Source organism: Notamacropus eugenii, chromosome 1 (genome assembly GCF_028372415.1).
Source record: "Notamacropus eugenii isolate mMacEug1 chromosome 1, mMacEug1.pri_v2, whole genome shotgun sequence".
Taxonomy (NCBI): domain Eukaryota; kingdom Metazoa; phylum Chordata; class Mammalia; order Diprotodontia; family Macropodidae; genus Notamacropus; species Notamacropus eugenii.
The window spans coordinates 20,835,588-20,853,123 of NC_092872.1; the positions used below are offsets into that span (position 1 = coordinate 20,835,588).

Below are 17,536 nucleotides of genomic sequence, written 5' to 3' on the forward strand. Positions count from 1 at the left end.
TCAAGGGTAATTCTTCTTTGTTTGACTGAACCTGTTCTGAGTGTCAAGTATGTCTTCACAATGGGGAAGGAAGGAATCATCCTACTCACAGAGGGAGAAATGTAGATGGTATTCCATGTGTTTAGCCCCAACATGCTTTGCTAGAAGGTATATGACTGGGACCTGCTATAAGCAGAGTCAGCAGGGATACCTACCCTTAAGGAGGAAAAGAGCGCAATGTCTCATGACCAAATCTTACCAACTGACCTAGATTTTACAAAGAAAGACACAGAGGATTACAGAAGGGGTAAATAGCTAAGGCTGGAGGAAAAAAATACCATTCTGGAACATGGCTGTATTAGAATGTCTAGAAGGCTAATGCTTAGAATAAGCTGAGACTTGTTATCAATAGTAAGGATGACAAAAAGATTTTTAAAAGCAATTATAGGGCAAAAAAAAAAGATGAAGAAAATTAAAGAAGGGATAAAAATTGGAATGATGATGATACATGATGAAGAAAGGGAGACAGGTCTATTATAGGAATTCTTAACTTGAAGACTGTGACCTTTTTTCTTCCTTCTTACAACTGTATTTCAATATAATTGTATACCTTTGTAATTCTATGGATTTTAGCTTATTTATAAATATTATGAGGAGGAGTTCACAGCCTTCACCAGACTGTCAAAGGGATCCAGGAAACAAAATTAAGAAGACTCCAGCTCTATTAAGAAAAGGATTTATGGCAGGGAGTATAGAATAAAAATGAATAAGGGAATTGAAACCCAAGATAAATGAAAAGATGAAAGGAGGCATCTTGCATCACTCAATGAGATCAAGTCCCAAGATCTAGTAAAATAACATTCCATGGTACTCAAAGAACTTGAGATTGTTGAGTACCTATGGATAAACTGAAAAATCATGGAGAAAGGGGGAAGTAACTCAAGTCTGGAGATGAGCAAAAGTGGTTCCAATTTTGCATTGTGGGAATTATATAGTTGAGAATATCCCTATCCCTGTGGGGTTAACTTCACTTACAGAATCTTCAGACATGGGCCAAACATCTATTTTTTCATACTCTAATTCACCTATGCCATTTTTGAAGCAATTCCAAAGACATTTCTTCCTTCCCCCACCTCCCAACCATCAGGCTACAGAAACTGCCAGTAGGAGGGTAGGATTCATAAGAAAGACTGTGGGAAAATCCTTTTCTCTCCACCAACAAAAGAGTAAGCCTCATTCTTATAGCTAGAATTTGTCTGGCTTACGGAGGTGTTACAAAGTTGGCTTTAGTCAATTTTGTAATACTCAGGAGGAGACAATAATAAGAAACACATAAAACAATATTGCTACATGCTTAATACTTTGATACTTTAAAGGATCTGGGATTTTATTGGTGAGGGCATGCTCCACCATCACTGATCACAGCCCCTCAGAGTCTTCTGGTCCTACCCAATTCCTGTCCATCTTTTCATGGGGGGCAGCTAGGTGGTACAGTAGATAGAGCACCAGCGCAGGAGTCAGGAGAACCTGAGTTTAAATCTCACCTCAGACACTTGACACTCACTAGCTGTGTGACCTTGGACAAGAAACTTAACCCCAATTGCCTCATCCTAGGTCATCTCCAGTCATCCTGATGAATATCTGGTCACTGGATTCAGATGGTTCTGGAGGAGAAGTGAGGCTGGTGACCAGCACAGCCCTCCCTCACTCAAAACAAAGTCAAGTGCAAGTCATGTCATCATTTCTCTGATGGCGTGCTCTTCCTTGGCAAGGAAGGAAGAACACACTGTCTTTTCATAAATACTTAAAAGAGATATACCCAGTACACTGAAGACTTGCTTCTTTTTTTCTTCTCTGTAAGGGACACCAATGGACCACTGAGTCTGTCCAACTGTGACCTCTCATTTTTGACCACCCCTTCTTTTGTTTCTACACATCCTCAGTGATGTCTGTCAGGATACTGCTCATCCCCATCATCACTGATACTGTGCTGTTACCTTCATTTTTACCCCCTCTGTGCTTGTCCACAAGCTTTTGGGTTGCTCTTCTACCTTTTTTTGACTGGATTATGCCAGTCTCTGAAGTCCTATTACTTTAATGACAGAGGGATTAATCATAATAATGAAGGCCATCAAGACAGTGTGATAAGAAGCAAGAGAGGGAAAACTCATCTAATTTCTCGATTCCGTTTCTTAAACTCTCTAGTCCATTCTATGAAATCCACAGCAACTTTTTCCCACCTCAGGAATGAAATTCCTCCCTTTATGTTAAATTCCACTAGATCTAATTTGGACTAGCCCCCAAAGCATGTTGGGAGGTAGCCCTGGGGTCACGAAACCACTACTTTTATGGCACATTAGTAATTACCCTCCCTTGGAGGAAGCACATACACACACACACACACACACACACACACTTCACTGGACTGGTCGGGCACAGCTTCACATTTCCAAAGAATCAACACAATGCATTTGTTTGGCATTTCTTTATTTTCCTCTTTGCTTCAAAAGACTGTCTGCGAGCACTAACGTGTTAAATGGGGTGCGAGCTTGCCAAACATATGTGCCAAGCCTTGGGTTTTCGCAGACAATTGTCCCTTCACCTACATCCAGCAGGGGCCTATTTTAGCAATGTGGCAGACAGGCGCCCCTTCACTAGAAACTGTAGCAGAGCGTCTGCCCCAAGAGCAGTGTGGGCCACCCACTACCCTATGTTAGAAGTGGTCAGAGAGCTTTTCTCCAAAGTATGTAAGGTATCAAAAGCATTCTGACTGTTAAACTAAGGAAGGCCTTGCAGTTCTCCTTTGCATTTCTCCCCATGGAGATATGTGCCTATGTGTGTGTTTGAATGGCGTGTTCTACCGTTTCAGTATGAGGCCTGGAAGGGGTTAAGTATTAAAAGTACAATGCTGTATGATTAAGGCATTGTAGCCTGAAGTACTTACTTATTTTGTAGCCTATGTGAATCATCCAACTTCACATCTATATGAAACTAGGAAGATGCAACAAAAACTTAAAAAGATTAAATGACACTAAAAAAAGGGATTCAATAAAAACTGACGTAATGGGAAGCATTTGAGTGGGTCCATAACTACTTACTGATCACCTACTATGTTCATGAAGTATCCATCTCTAAGGGACTTAAAGAGATATGATAGGCAGGCTCTACCCTCAATCAGCTTATAATTCAGTTGGAAAGCTGATACATATGCACACAAAAAAGTTAGACCAGAGAGTTAACTAGCAATATAGGGCCCTGAAAGAGATATAATAAGTCAGTATGTATTTGGGCACCAGGTGAGTATTATAGACAGAGAAAAGCAGTTGGGAGAGACTTTGAATAACTCAAGATCCTTTTATTTATTAAGAGCATGTTCTGTGCTCTCTGTCTTGGAACACAGGCTTGTGCAAGATACTGAGGATGTAAAGGAAAAATATGAAATCATTTCTGTCTTCAAGAACCTTACATTCTAATGGGGGGAAATAATATGTGTGCAGATAATTAAACGCAATATAAACAAAAAATAAAAGTAATTTCTGTAGAAGGGTATCATTGATGACAGGAAAGGCTAATTGGGGATAAGGATCACTTGAGCTGATCCTTGAATGGAGCTAAGAATTTCTAGAAGCTGAGGTGAAGGGATTCCACTCCATTCCATTCCAGTAATATACAAAGACATTCTAAACAGACAAAAATATTGGAGATGAAATATCATATATGGAGACCGTCATATAGGAGTTGGGGAAAAAAAAATGTGTCACTTCTGGAAAGATAGGTTGGAACCAGATTGTGAAGGGTTTTTAATACCAAGTGTTGTTGTTGTTTTTAGTCATGTCCAACTCTTTATGACCCCAAATAGAGAAGTTTACATTTAATCCTAAAGAAAACCACTGAATTTTCTGGAGCAGAAGAATCACATGGTCAGCTCTATGCCTTAAGAATAACAATTTGGCAATTGTGCAGATGATAAATTGAAGAGGGAAGAAAGTGGAGGCAGGAAGACCAATGAGTGCTGGTGGTCTACTGAAAATGTCTCCTATTAATTGTGGTTTAAAAGATGGGAATATAGTAGCATCGTATCACACAAAATGTAGGGTCAGTCAATGTATTCATGCTACTAACAGACTGATGGCATGAATATGTAATAATAAAACCAGCAGCGGCAACAACAACAAAGATACGTGACATCCGTATGATGCTTTAAGGTTTGCAAAGAGCTTTACATAATCCCCAAATGTCATTAACATGGTTTGAACTTTTTCAGTCCAACTGGTTTTAAGCTGTAGCTGTTCTCACTGAGCAATGCCAACTGATCTCATTTTCATGTGGCATAATGGAAAGAGGGCTGGTCTAAGAATCAGGAGAGGTGGGTATAAGTCTTGACTTTATTACAGCCTCGTTGTGTGTTCTTAGCCAAGTCCCTTTCTTTGTCTGGGCCCTCAGTTTTCTCATGTATAAAATGAAGGGATTGGAGTGTTTTACCTTTAAGTGTCCTTCTGCCTCTGACATTGTATGACTCTAGGGTTATATAAAAACAAAATAACTAAGGAGGAGAGCAGCAGAAAGGAGAGGCAAGGACCATGGATAGTCTACAGATAGCAGTCAAACACTGAATAATTGCAAGTTGGTTGTAATGTTGGTCTGATCTGACCACAATGTCAAAAGCAAGCACAGGAGAAACAGTGAAAGGTAAATGTTTTCCATTTGTTCCATTTGGAGGTGCTATTACTAGCACAAGGAAAGAATTTTTTTGTCAGATTTTTATCTTGAAAGTCTCACTCTGATATTGTGCTATTTTCCTTACATAGTATCTGCTTTTCATAGTATTTCCTCACTTCTTTGTGCCATCTCTTTCAAATCTACAGAAGTATACATTAGGTGCCAGGTATACAAATAGTTTAAAGGTAGATACACTCCTCTGCTCTCCTCTCTTCTCCCTTTCTCCTTCTCTCCCTCTCCTCTCCTCTAGCCATTTACTATCCCTTCTTTCTCTGTCTCTCTGTTTCTCTGTCTCTGTTACCTTCCTTTTTAAATCTACGAGAGCGAGAGAGAGAGAGAGAGAGAGAGAGAGATGAGTTATACATTAAGCTTTCTTATATATTTGAGCTTTGGGTGAACTGATACAACTGAAAGACTGGGCTTTTTAATTGTTTAATATTGTTTTGTGTTAGTTTAAATATTAAATCTTTTGCAATTCACCAACTTAAACTTTTTGCTTATTTTTATGTAACTAAAACATTACAAGATGTCCTAGGAAGAGGATTATAAGATAGAATCATACATAGAAGTAGCATGAAATCTTTCTTTCTTTTTATCTTTCTTTTTTTTAATCATGAAGAACTTGCTAAATCCACTTCAAGGGAATAAAATGATACCAGAATAGATCTGTGGAAAATGAAAACAGGAACCGGCTAGGTCGATGTTATTTCACAATTATTAGCTGAAAGGGTTTGTTTGCAACATTCAAAGTTGTGTTTGGTTTCCCCATTTCTTTTTGAAAATGATTAGCATGAATCTGAAATATTTTGAGCTTTTGCTGAAAGGAAGTATGTCAACTGCAGGAAAAGGCTGGGAAGCTTCTCTAACTTATATCAGGGATGAGTCTTGGCATTTTATTCACCTTGGAAGCAGTTGTGGTTTAGTGAAAAGTGCAAAATTCTAGGTCTCAGAGATCTATGTTCTAGTTGTAGCTCTGTCAGAAACCAACTAAAAAGTGGGGAAGTGACTTCATGTCTTTAAGTCTCAGTTTCCTTACTTGTAAAATGAAGGTTGTAAAACCTGCCCTAACTTCCTCACAGAATTATTAGGAAAATTTAATTCCATTCATTTCAATAAGCCTATTATGTATCTATTAAATGCCTAGCATGTACCAGGAATTAATTGTGCTGGGCACAAAACCAAAAAGAAAAAAAAAACACCCCTGCTCCACACAGGATCAGAAATCTAGAGCTAGGGAAGGATCTTTGGGACTATCTTTGGGACCATCTGTCATTTTACAGATGAGAAAATTGAGGCTCAGGGAGGTTTAGTACAAGCCCAAAGTTATATAGGATTTCAATTCAGTTCCTAATGTTCTTTTCACTATACTTAACTGCCTCCACACAAAGCCCTTGATTGCTTATGCAAGGGAGAGAAGGTAGTAGTAGAGTCAGGGGAAGCAGAACTCAGCATGTATTCAGTTTTTGAGTTATTTTTCAGTAGTGTCCAATTCTTTGTGAACCCCTTTGGGGTTTTCTTGGCAAAGATATTGAAATGGTTTGCCATTTCCTTCTACAATTCATTTTACAGATAAGGAAACTGAGGCAAACAGGATTAAGTGACTTGCTTAGGGTCACATAGCTAGAAAGTGTCTGAGGTCAGGTTTGAAGTCAGGAAGATGAATTCTCCTGACTCCAAGCCTGGTACTCTATCCACTGTACCACCTAGCCACCCTGTGTATTCAGATAAGAAAATACAAAGCATATTCAATATAAATTTTAAAATAACCTGGAAAGGCCTAACAATCCAAACAACTTGAGGGAATAGATATCTAAATTTTCAGATAGGGTGGGCACCTGAGCTGATCATTTAAAGGAGCTAGGGATTTCAAGATGTGGAGTTGAGAAGAGGGAGCATTCCAGGTACGAGGGGTAGGCTTGCAAAGATATAGAGGCAGGATAATTAACGCAGCATATGAGCAACAGCAAGTAGACCAGTTTCTTTGTAAGGGATGGAAAAAAAAATTCTGAGCAGTGAGTAATGTGAAATAAGCCTGGAAAGGTCAACTCAAGCCAGATCATGAAGGGCTGTAAGTGCCAACAAAGGCATTTGTTTTTAATCCTAGCAGCAAGGTGGAGCCTCAGAAACTTCTTGAGAGCAGGAGCAACATGATCAGTCAATGGGCAGGGGGTGGAAGATGCATTGAGCAGAAGAGATGCTTGACCTTTTCAAACAAGCCAGATAAGAGATGATGAAAACCTGAACTCTAAGGCTGGCTATAAATAGAAGAGGACAGGTACCACAAATAAAGCACAGGTAGACTGGGCAAGACTTGCCACTTGATTGGATATGTAGACAGAGATAGTGTAAAGAATCATGGATGGCTCCAAGATTGTAAACCTGAGTGACTAAAACAATGCTCCCTTGATAGAAATCAGTTTAAAGAAAGGTGGGTTTAAGAGAGAAGATAATCAAGAAGTAACAATAATAAAAACAAGAAGCCCAATTTATGAATGAAGTCGGCAAATCCCAAATCAATAAAGGAAAAATATATTATTATCATTCTGACCTATAAGCTCAGGACAAATGGGGGAAAGGGAAGGGAATAAGTATTTATACAGCACCTACTACATGCCAGGCACTTTGCTGAACACTTTACAAAGATCATCTCATTTAATCCTCACAGCAGCCCTGAAAGTTCGGTGCTATTATTAACCTCATTATACAGTTAAGGAAACTAAGGCAAACAGAGGTTAGATGAGCAGCCCAGAGTCAGACACCTAACAAATGTCTGAGATGAAAGAGAGACAGATTGAGAGAGACAGAGGCAGAGAGAGGGGGAGAGAGACAGAGAGACAGAGAGACAGAGACAGACAGAGAGAGAGAGACACAGAGAAAGAGGAGAGAGACACATAAAGAGAAAGAAACAAACAGACACAGACAGACAGCAGAGAAAGACTGAGACCGAGAAAGAGAGACAGAGACAGACAGAGAGGACATAACGCATTTTGTCTGAGAAAAGTTGTTTTAGATTCCTGTAGGATGTCGTTTGGGATGTCCTGTCAGCATCTGGTGATGTCGGCTTGGCACTAAGGGGAGAAGTTAAAGCGGGGTGTAGAAATTTCTGTCATCTATATCGAGATGATCATTGATTTCATGGTGAGCTGATGAGATATTTTTTCAAGATGATGTACATGAAGTACTTTGACGATGGTAAAAAAACAAAAACAAAAAAAATATATAAATGTAATGAATTGCAGTCATGAAAGTCTTGGGATTCATTAACCCACACTTCTATGGCTTGTTAGAAACAGTAGCTAAGGACAAGATACTTTCACTATCCACTTTGATTGTGATTATCAGTCTTAGGATATTAGCTCTTTGTTACTCATTGAGCTAGCGCTGGTCCTTCAAGTTCCCTCTTATTTAATATAATAATATTAATAATAATATATAATAATAATAATAATATAATATAATAATAATAATATAGCCTGTAGGTCTGGTGCATTGTTTATTGTCTTAAAATAAAAATGTCTCTGGGGCAGCTAGGTGGTTCAGTGGATAGATCACTGGCACTGGAATCAGGAGGACCTGAGTTCAAATCTACCCTCAGATACTTACCAACTGTGTGACCCTGGGAAAGCACCTTAACCCCTATTGCTTAAAAAAAATACAGAAAGAAAGAAACAAACAAAATATGTCTCCGTCCAAAGAACATTAGAAGCAGGATAAAAACACGCTATCTGTATGTGCTTCTAACAGTCCTTGAAAGAGTCTAGCGCTACTCTCTGAAGGAAGCATTTTCAACAGCATGAATTTAATTTCTGCCAAAGTATCTTAAACAGCAAAGCTTGAAGGGAAGGAGGAAGAGAAAATAAATGTTTGTTAATTGAAAAATAAAGTTTTAAAAACTTCATTAATTAGATCTCCACTAATTGGGATTTTTTATATTTAGCACAAAGGTTAGACTGAAAGGTATATAGAAAGAGAATTGTCCAAGCAAATAGATAATGGAAACAAAATGACAAGGAATTGTGTAATCTGCTTAAACATCTAAAGAGAACCAATCATTTTTACACATTTTATGAGTACTCGTTTGTACCCAAATGGCTCATGTGTTAATTGCACGTCTTTAAAGAATGTTCTTGAAACCCCATGGGCCAATCTTTTACGAACCCAATGCAGGGCAATCTATGTAGTTGAAAGTAATAATTTTGTAATTATAATTAACTAATTGATGGATGGATGAATGAATAAATAAATCCATGGAATATTTTAGCTGGAAGATACATTTGAGATCATGTGGTTCCACCCCTTTATTTTGCAGAGAAGGAAACAAGCCCAGAAAAATGAAGTGATTTGCCCCAGGTCAAAAAACAAGTTGTTGGCAGAACTGGCTACTGGTTCAATGCTTTTTCCATGTCTCCAGGTTCGAATAATTCAGAAATTTTGTAATTTTAGCTAGACTTGCTGGTATTACTCTAGAGTGCTCCAGTTTTGCTCTGGTTTAATCATATAAGTCCTATTCCCATGAGGCATCATAGCTGCCTCTTCAATTCAAGTGAAGGGATCTTCACTTTAACCACAAAGCATTAATTAAGCACCTATTATGTTCAAGGTGTTGTGTTGCCAGCTAGGATTAGAAAAAGCAAAAGGAAAAGTGGCTGCTGCCCTGGAGGAACTTGCATTTTATTTGGAACGTATAACATGGACACAGTTAAGTAGATAGAAGATAAATTTATGGAGAGAGAGAGACAACACTGATGCATTGGGGGATTAGAAACAATTTTGTCCAGGAGGAGACACCTGAGTTAAGACTCAAAGGAGAAAGCTCAGAATTCTAAGAGGTGGAAGTGAAGGAGTGTGTATTCCAGGTATGATACAACCTGTACAAGGACAAAGAGGCAAAGATAAGTACTGCAGTCAGGGAAAACAGTAAATACATCCATTTACCTGGAACATATGAAGGTGAGTAATATGAAATAAATCAGGAAAAGTTGATAGGTTCCAAATTAGGAAGGACTTTAAATGCCTAACAGAGGAATTTGTGTTTTATTCTAGAGCAGTGGTTCCCAAAGTGTGATCTATGGACCCCTGGAGGTCCTCAGGATGCTCTTAGTGGAGCTGCAAGGAAAAAATCACTTTCAGAAAAATACTTACATGCTATTTGCTATTAAAATACTCCTCCCTTTTCCAATTACACATCGATGTGAGGCCAGATTTTCTACATACCAAAACAACATACCACAAGAGATTGAATGTAGAAGCAGATAGGATAATCCAGCTGTCGTCTATTAACCCAGATATTTAAAGAGATTTGCAAAAATATATAAAACAATGGCATTCTTTTCACCAAATTATGTTTGTTTTGGAAAGTAACTTTTCATAAAAATGTTTTCAACATGTAAAGAGTTGATTATTATTATTTTTAAATAATTTATAAATATTTTAAAATTTTATCAGTTTTAATTTTGAATATGATAACTATTGAGAGACACAACCCACATCAAATAAAACTCATTAACAACAATTCTCAAGAGTGATGCAATGGATAGAACACTTATCCTGAAATCAAAAGACCTAAGTTCAGATCAGGTCTCAGATACTTACTAGGTGTGTAATCCTGGACAAGTTACTTAACCTGTCTGCCTCAGTTTCCTCAGTTGCAAAAGAGGAATTTTAATAATACCAATCTCTCAAGATTGTTATGAGGATCAAATGAGATATTTTGTAAAGCCCTTAACAGAGTGCCTAACACATAGAAAGCACTTAACAAATGCTTTTTCCCTTTCCCTTTTTTATCTCCCCTTCAAAAAAAAAAAAGTTTGAGATCTTATGTTCCAAAGGAAATGAGGAACTATTAACAGCCCTTTGAGCAGAAAGTAACGTAACATGTTTTAGGAAGATTTTTTTAAGTGGTTCAGAAGAATGATTGGAAAGCAAAAAGATTAAAAACAGGGAGTCCAGTTAGGAATCCATTGCAATAGTCAAAGCAATACCTGATCAGAGTCTGAGCTAGGAGCTGATTGTGAGAAGAGATAAGGCAATAGTTGAGAGAGATGTGAAGATAAAGTCAGTAAGATTTGGTGATTGATTGGATGGTGCGTGTGAGCATGTGTGTGTGTGTGTGTGTGTGAGTGTGAGTGTATGTGTGTGAGTGTGTGTATGAGTTTGGGTGTGTGAATGAGTATGTGTGTATGTGTGTGAGTGAGTGTGTGTATGAGTGTGTGTGTGTATGAAGGAGAAGAAGTCAAGGAAAATTCTAAGGTTGCAAACTTTGGTGACCAGAAGGATAGTCAAGAGAAATGGAAGTTAGGGGGAGGAAGAGTTTTAGGAAGAAAGACAGTGACTTCTATTTTGTACATGTGAAGTTTGAGATGTTTATGAAACACTTGTGGGAAATAACCAGTTGTCAGATGGTGACCCTAAAGCTGAGAATATTCTATTCTAGAGGATGGTCTCGCTTCTATTTTATCATAGGCTAGTGGTATTTTCTTCATGTATACAGAGTGATGTCCTAACCCAGGGGTTAGTGATGTCACACACCAGGGGTGGTGAATCTGCAGTCTAGAGGGCACATATGGTCTTCTAGGTCCTCAGGTGTGGTGTTTTTACTGAGTCCAAGTTTTACAGAACAAATCATTTTAATAAGGGGATTTATTCTGTGAAGTTTGGATTCAGTCAAAGGACTGCACTTGAGGATCTAGAAGGCCACATGGGACCTCAAGACCTCAGGTTCCCCACCCCTGCTAGCCTATTGTCAGAACACTCTAGAATGAAGAAGTTCAGAGGTGGGATAGAGGGGTCTTCTCTCTATGATGAGGGAAATAATATATATCACTTGAAAAAGTGGATGGAATAAAACAAATTGGATCATTGGTAGAGGACTGGATTTGGAGTCAGATGATCTGGGTTGGAATCAAGGCTTTGACTATTTACCACCTGTGTGACTTGGATCTAGTCAATCTCTCTGGACTCAGTTTCCCCATCTGTAAAATAAAGGAATTGAACTAGATGACCTTTTAGGTTTTTTTCAGTCTCCATGGTCCTACTCTGCAAAATGAGGAGGTTGAACATGTTTGCTGAGTGTCCCCAAATCCTATAAGATGGAGAAGGAAGCATGGTCTTCTCAGTCTTAGTTCTGCTACCCTTAGTCAAAGAGAAATTCAGGAGAGCTTTAGCTGCCAAAATGAAATTCTTCCTTATTGATCAAAAAGTTCCAGCATTTTTTATATCCTATAGAAATGTGCTTTTCGGAATGATCTTGCGGTTGTCCTGCTTCTGTGCTTAACCCAAGAGAAGGCTGTGCTTTAATCTAAGAAAAAAAAAAATTTTCATCACGATGCTTCTTCCAGCCAAGCAGACTTCTAGCTTACAAGCAACCTTTTGAGTTTTGCTCTCCCCTTCCTGATGAGGCCGTTGCTAGGAAGAGTATAGTGAGTACAGATACAATTCTGCTCCATGTTTACTGACTCCTCACCACTCACATATGACTTGGTATTTAAATGTATGAAGTGGCCTTATGCAACAGCAGAGGCCCATTAAGAGCACTTGGGACCATGCAACAACACAGAAACAAGGGGTTCTCCTTCAGTATGGTAAGTAGATCAAGCTGGAGAAACTAAGAGGAGATGCAACCTCCCACTCTCCCCCACACCATCCTCCTTCTAGCTCTCTGGAGAGAATTATGTCATAACCAGGATGTAATGGGAGACTCTACAGAGGTACAATATGGCATTGCCGAAAAGCTGATAAGAGGACAGATTAAGGGAACTAGGGAACCCAGGGAAGGAAGTTCAAAGACAGAACCATTTCCTCACCACCTACGCAATCCCCTCAAATACAATTTGGGGGGCCTTCAAACTAGAGGCTCCAGGGTAGTTTCCACTCTGGCCCTTTTAATCTACCTGTGCTCAGCAAGAATTACCAGTACATTCCTACATAGAAAAGTACAGTCTATTTTTCGTGAATCCTCAACCTATGTTTGTCCCATTTACCAAAGTTCACCATGGAGATGCCTCCTCCATTGCAGCAGATTCCCTATGTTTCCTTATGTTTTCCAGTTTAGCTTTTCCTCCTCCCTCACTTTCAAAGATTAAGCCTTTTAAAAAAATTAAAGGGTGTACAAATTTTAACTCTAATGTGTCCAAGCCCAGATTCTGAATGCTAATTCCAAAAGGCAGCTAATTTGCCCATCTCTACCAGGCCTATGAGCGCATCTCTCTGTCAGGGTGAAGTTGGGGAAAGGGAGGTTCAGGGGAAGAGTTCCTCGTTTTATTCTTTAAGCTTTCCAGAGAAAGGAAAAGTCCACGTCCTTCCTCCATAACCTATTCTAACAGTTCCCTTTAAGGAGACTTATAAGTCTAACCTTTTAACCAATCTCTTTTCCTCATGTAGCGCTCTGAGTTGCTGTCCTCTGGTTCAGTCCTCAAAGAGTATATACAATATGGGCATCTTCTGTAAGAACAACTTGTGAAGAATTACATGACAGTCGTGGAAATCCTGGCTCAGTTCCTATCAGTCAAGTCCATTTATTATTGAACACTGTGTGTCAGCGACTGTTGTAGTTGCTAGGGATCCAAATACAAAGAATGAAACAATTCTAACTCTCAAGATTACTATCTGTGTTGTGTGATCTTGGATGAGTCACTTAATTCCCCTCAGTCTCAGTTTCCTGATCTGTAAAATAGGTATAATAATGATACCTCCCTCTCAGTATTCTTATGAGAATGAAATGAGGTAATGTGTAAAATTCTTTGCCATCATAAGTTCTATTTAAATGTGAGTTATTTTTATTAACCCTTTAGATACTTGATCATTGATAGTATATTCCCCAATCAACCTTCTATTCTCTAGGAAAACTAATCCACATTCTAGGAATATTCTATTGGGTGTGGGGAGAGTAAGGGGAGGAGGCTTTGTATTTCTTTCCTCCACAGTGAAGCTTCCCTGAATTTAGAAATTAACTCACAAAGAACTCACAGAGAAATATATGGAAATTTCTATCTCATTTTCTAACAGGTCTGTGATACCTTGTGGAGAAGGGGAGGTTTGAAGTTCTTACAGGTTCCATGTCCCTCCTAGAAGCCCTGGGTCTTCAATCCTCTCAAGCAGGTCGGGTATCCATCTGAAAAGAGAAGGGGAAGAAATCTGAGGGGTGTGGTGTGGGTAGCAGGTTGGGCTGGAAAACAGCTGCTGCAAAGCTGTCAGGAGTCTCAGGGGTATTATTTCAGAGTAAACTGAAAACTCTCCAAATGGTAATCAGTCTCCTAAACCCCCTCTGATTTTGGACAGGCCCAAATTCCTTGTGGTGAGGGAGCTACATTCACACTTGTCTTCCAAGATTATCTTCACACTTTAAAGCCTCTGAGACACTTCCCTGTGTTTGGTGGAAGGCTGGGGAGTCTCCCCCAGTCAGGAAACCTGCAGAACCATTGAACACCCTATATTAGCCAAGTCCCAAGGTGGAAAATTTCTACCAAATTTAGAAAGTCTGGACAAAACCTGGAAATTTATTCTGTTTTTCAGGTTGTGTGTGTGTGTGTGTGTGTGTGTGTGTGTGTGTGTGTGTGTGTGTGTGTGTTTTCCTCTGTCTCATTTTAAGTTTGTCTGCAGCTGCTGGAATTACCCAGAGCCTGGAAGCGAGAGTGACCACTTTTATTTTTCAACTGGTTTTGGAGGCAACTTCACCACAAAGTCATTTTTTTTCTGAAATGTTGCAAAAGGAGCACCAAGAGGACTTTGGGAAAGTTATTTAGTCATCCACTGAGTTACCACTGACTTCCTGGAGTTCTTTCTCAGTCTCTTTTGGTCTGTCTCCTACCAGCGCTCCTTAGAAACTTTTCATTCCCTTGGCATCAAAGGCCCATTCTCTATGATTACAGACTTCAGTGATGAGCTTTTTTGAAATGCAGTCTCACTGCGCATTTCTTCATCCCAAACTTTCCTATGTTGCATTTCTATACTTCATAAGCATTTTCCATGGGCACTTTACAAAGCAGCAAACAAGGAAGATGCTTATAAAGTTGATCATAACTGATAATAAAGAATTCTTTTTGGACTGGGATTTCATTGGCATAGGGAACTCCCGTGAAGAAATCCCCTCTATCAGTGCAAGTTAGCACCTGCTCTGCAGCTCTTAGTCTTACATCATTGTCAGGTGATAGTGACAAGTTAAGTGATTTACCTGGGGGGGGAGAAGAAAGAGGATCACACAGCCAGTATGTGTTAAATCAGAATTTGAACCCATGCTTTCCTGACTCTGAGAACAGCTCTCTATCTGTTGCACCAAACTGCCTCTTGGGAGAGCGTGAATTCCACCAGAAACATCTTTAAGTCTCTCCTCAAATATTTCTAAAACTAATCTACGTGAATGCATTGAAAGGAAACATTGCTGAGTGTTGTATGTGTGTATTCCTCAATAGATAGACCAGTTCTCTTGAGCAAGATCTATAAAATAAGGATAATCATAACAAACCTACTTTGTAAAAAAAAAAAATTAGTTTGTGAGGGTCAAGAGAATGATGGACAACAACTCCCTTTTTAATAGTGCTTTAAGATTGACAAATTGAATTTCTCCCAATATCCCACTCAACTTTACAATACAGTCATGATTATCCCCATCTTGCAGATGACATTGAAGGATTTGTCAAGGTCACAATTACAGAAAATGTCAAAGCTGGGGCTTAATCATGAGAAAGAAAGGTCTTCTGACTCAGTAACCTTGCTCGCTGCATATATGTATAATCCGTATATCACCATACAAATGTAAATTATTGGCATTGTTACTATTAGTGATTAAAATAAGAATTCATTAACTTTGCAGGGTGGAGAAGAGTTCTTTGGGGTTTTTTTTCTGGAGGTCCTCTTTCTATTCCCCCCAGAAAAAACAAGTGGGATCTCAAGGGTGGAGTAAGTTTCATTTTTGCCTTTGTTTCCCCATCCGGTGCCTACTACTGAGGGCTTTACTTATAGTAGGAATTTAGTAAATGTTTGCTAAACAGAATTAATCAACCTTGCAGGATTCTGAAAAAAATGGTATCTATCTTAAAGCTATGGGTCACTCCCAAGAAAAGGAAAGGTCTCACAACTACAGAGCCAAGCAGCCACCTGGGATACCGCTTTCAGTTCTCAGATATCACAGTTAGCACATAAATGCATTTGTACGGGTGGAGATTTTCTATTAAATTCAAACACATTCTAAATATTCAATATGTCTTACTCAGAAATGCAGTTTCTGATGCTCCCTCCCATAATCAGCATCTCCTTTGCAACAGGGTTTATGCTTAGAGCATTTATAGAAGTGCTCATTTTGGTTGCCCAACCAAAATGTCACAATATAGGAGTGTCCAGGCCATAGCCAGGGCAGCTGACTGGGGCTTCGCTCCAGCGTTCAAACATCTGGGGCAGGCACATTTCCTTCCTGCAGCAATGCAGAGACTGGCACCCCTTCACATGCCTCATGCCTCATAGTCCCCTGCAGAACTGGTTATAATCCAGACCTAGGCCACCACACTTCAGGTCCTGTCACTAAGGTAACCCCTTCCCCTTTCAAGGGGTGTGTCAGTAATTTTTAACAACCAGCTCTTTAGGCTGGGTGAGGGGGGCTATGAGAAATGTGCCTTTAATACACTTTTCACTCTAACCTACATTATTATTTTCACTGTCACTTTATTAAGTCTAAAGAATCAATGAAACAATAAACTAAGCCTTGATTTATTGTGTTGTGCTGATTTCCAATGTAAATACTCACTAGGATAATTTAACAATTATCTTTCATCAGTTGACTTGGTTTGAACTGGTTCTAGCATACCCCTGCCCTTCTAGATGGGTCTGACTTCCCTCCCAACTCACAGGCCAAACAGTCTAGGGGGAGAGAATGCTCCCTCCCTTGGTATAGTCGCACCTGCTCCAGACCATCCTCTATGCTGCCACTGAAGAGTTCCTACTTATGACTCTAGGAGCGTCCCAGTACTCTGATGATAGGCATGCGAGGGAAGGTTGAGACCAGTGGGCAAGAACCATTCCCACAAGTGACATGAAGCCAGATTGTTATGCTTCCCCATCTACCCTTTGGTTCATGCACAAGTTAATCTCCAGGAGCATAGACTATACACTGAGAGCACCATAGGACTCTTAATTTGTAGCCTGAGATCAGTTATAAGAAGTGACTCCACTGAGTCAGAGGGTCAGAGAGCAGAGGAGGAAGTAACTAAAAATTGAGAGATTTCTATTCTAAGGGTGTTGCAATACTTTAGGAGTGATACCATAGGTTATGTAGGAACAAAGCACCCAGGCAACAGTAGAGTTAATAGTAAAATAAAGATCAGTCTCTACCCTACACTACCTGTATGGCCTTGGGCAAATGGCTTTATTTGTCTGGGCCTCAGTTTCCTTGTGTGCAAAATAAGGAGGTTGAAGCAAATGACCTCTGAGGTCCCTTCCAACTCTAAATCCTAGATGTGAGGACCCCAAAGGTTTCTTCCTTTCTCCCCTCCACTAGAAAGAGGTCCTCATTCCCTTCAGCTAGAATGATATAGCAATTCTATCAAATGGAATGATTCTGAAACCAAAAACTGCTTAATACTGATTGTCGGGGGGAACAAGGGGCACCTGCCCAAGAGTTCAAGAGCTATAGTGACATTTGGGTTTCCAGAATGAGAGAGTACACTCTCTTTTTCTTAATATCTAGCTGAGTGAGTTTTCACCTTGACCTACCATAGATGACTAAGGCTGGTCAATACGTACTTCAGATCTAAGTACAAGGCCAAGTAGAAGGCCATAGAGGCACATTATTCTTGGGAATTTAGGTGTCAAATGTCATTCAAGTTACAGCTTTATCATGGCTCCTAGCCAC

At 39.4% G+C, this 17,536-nt stretch overlaps 1 long non-coding RNA gene across 1 annotated transcript in view; it reads right to left on the reverse strand.

Moving 5' to 3' along the window:
• The window catches only part of LOC140522441 (uncharacterized), a 51,190-nt gene that overhangs the window by 23,236 nt on the left and 10,418 nt on the right, over window positions 1-17,536 (reverse strand). Inside the window, exon 3 of the long non-coding RNA XR_011973347.1 lies at window positions 13,713-13,807. This is a non-coding gene — a long non-coding RNA (uncharacterized lncRNA). The remainder of the gene's footprint in view (window positions 1-13,712; window positions 13,808-17,536) is intronic.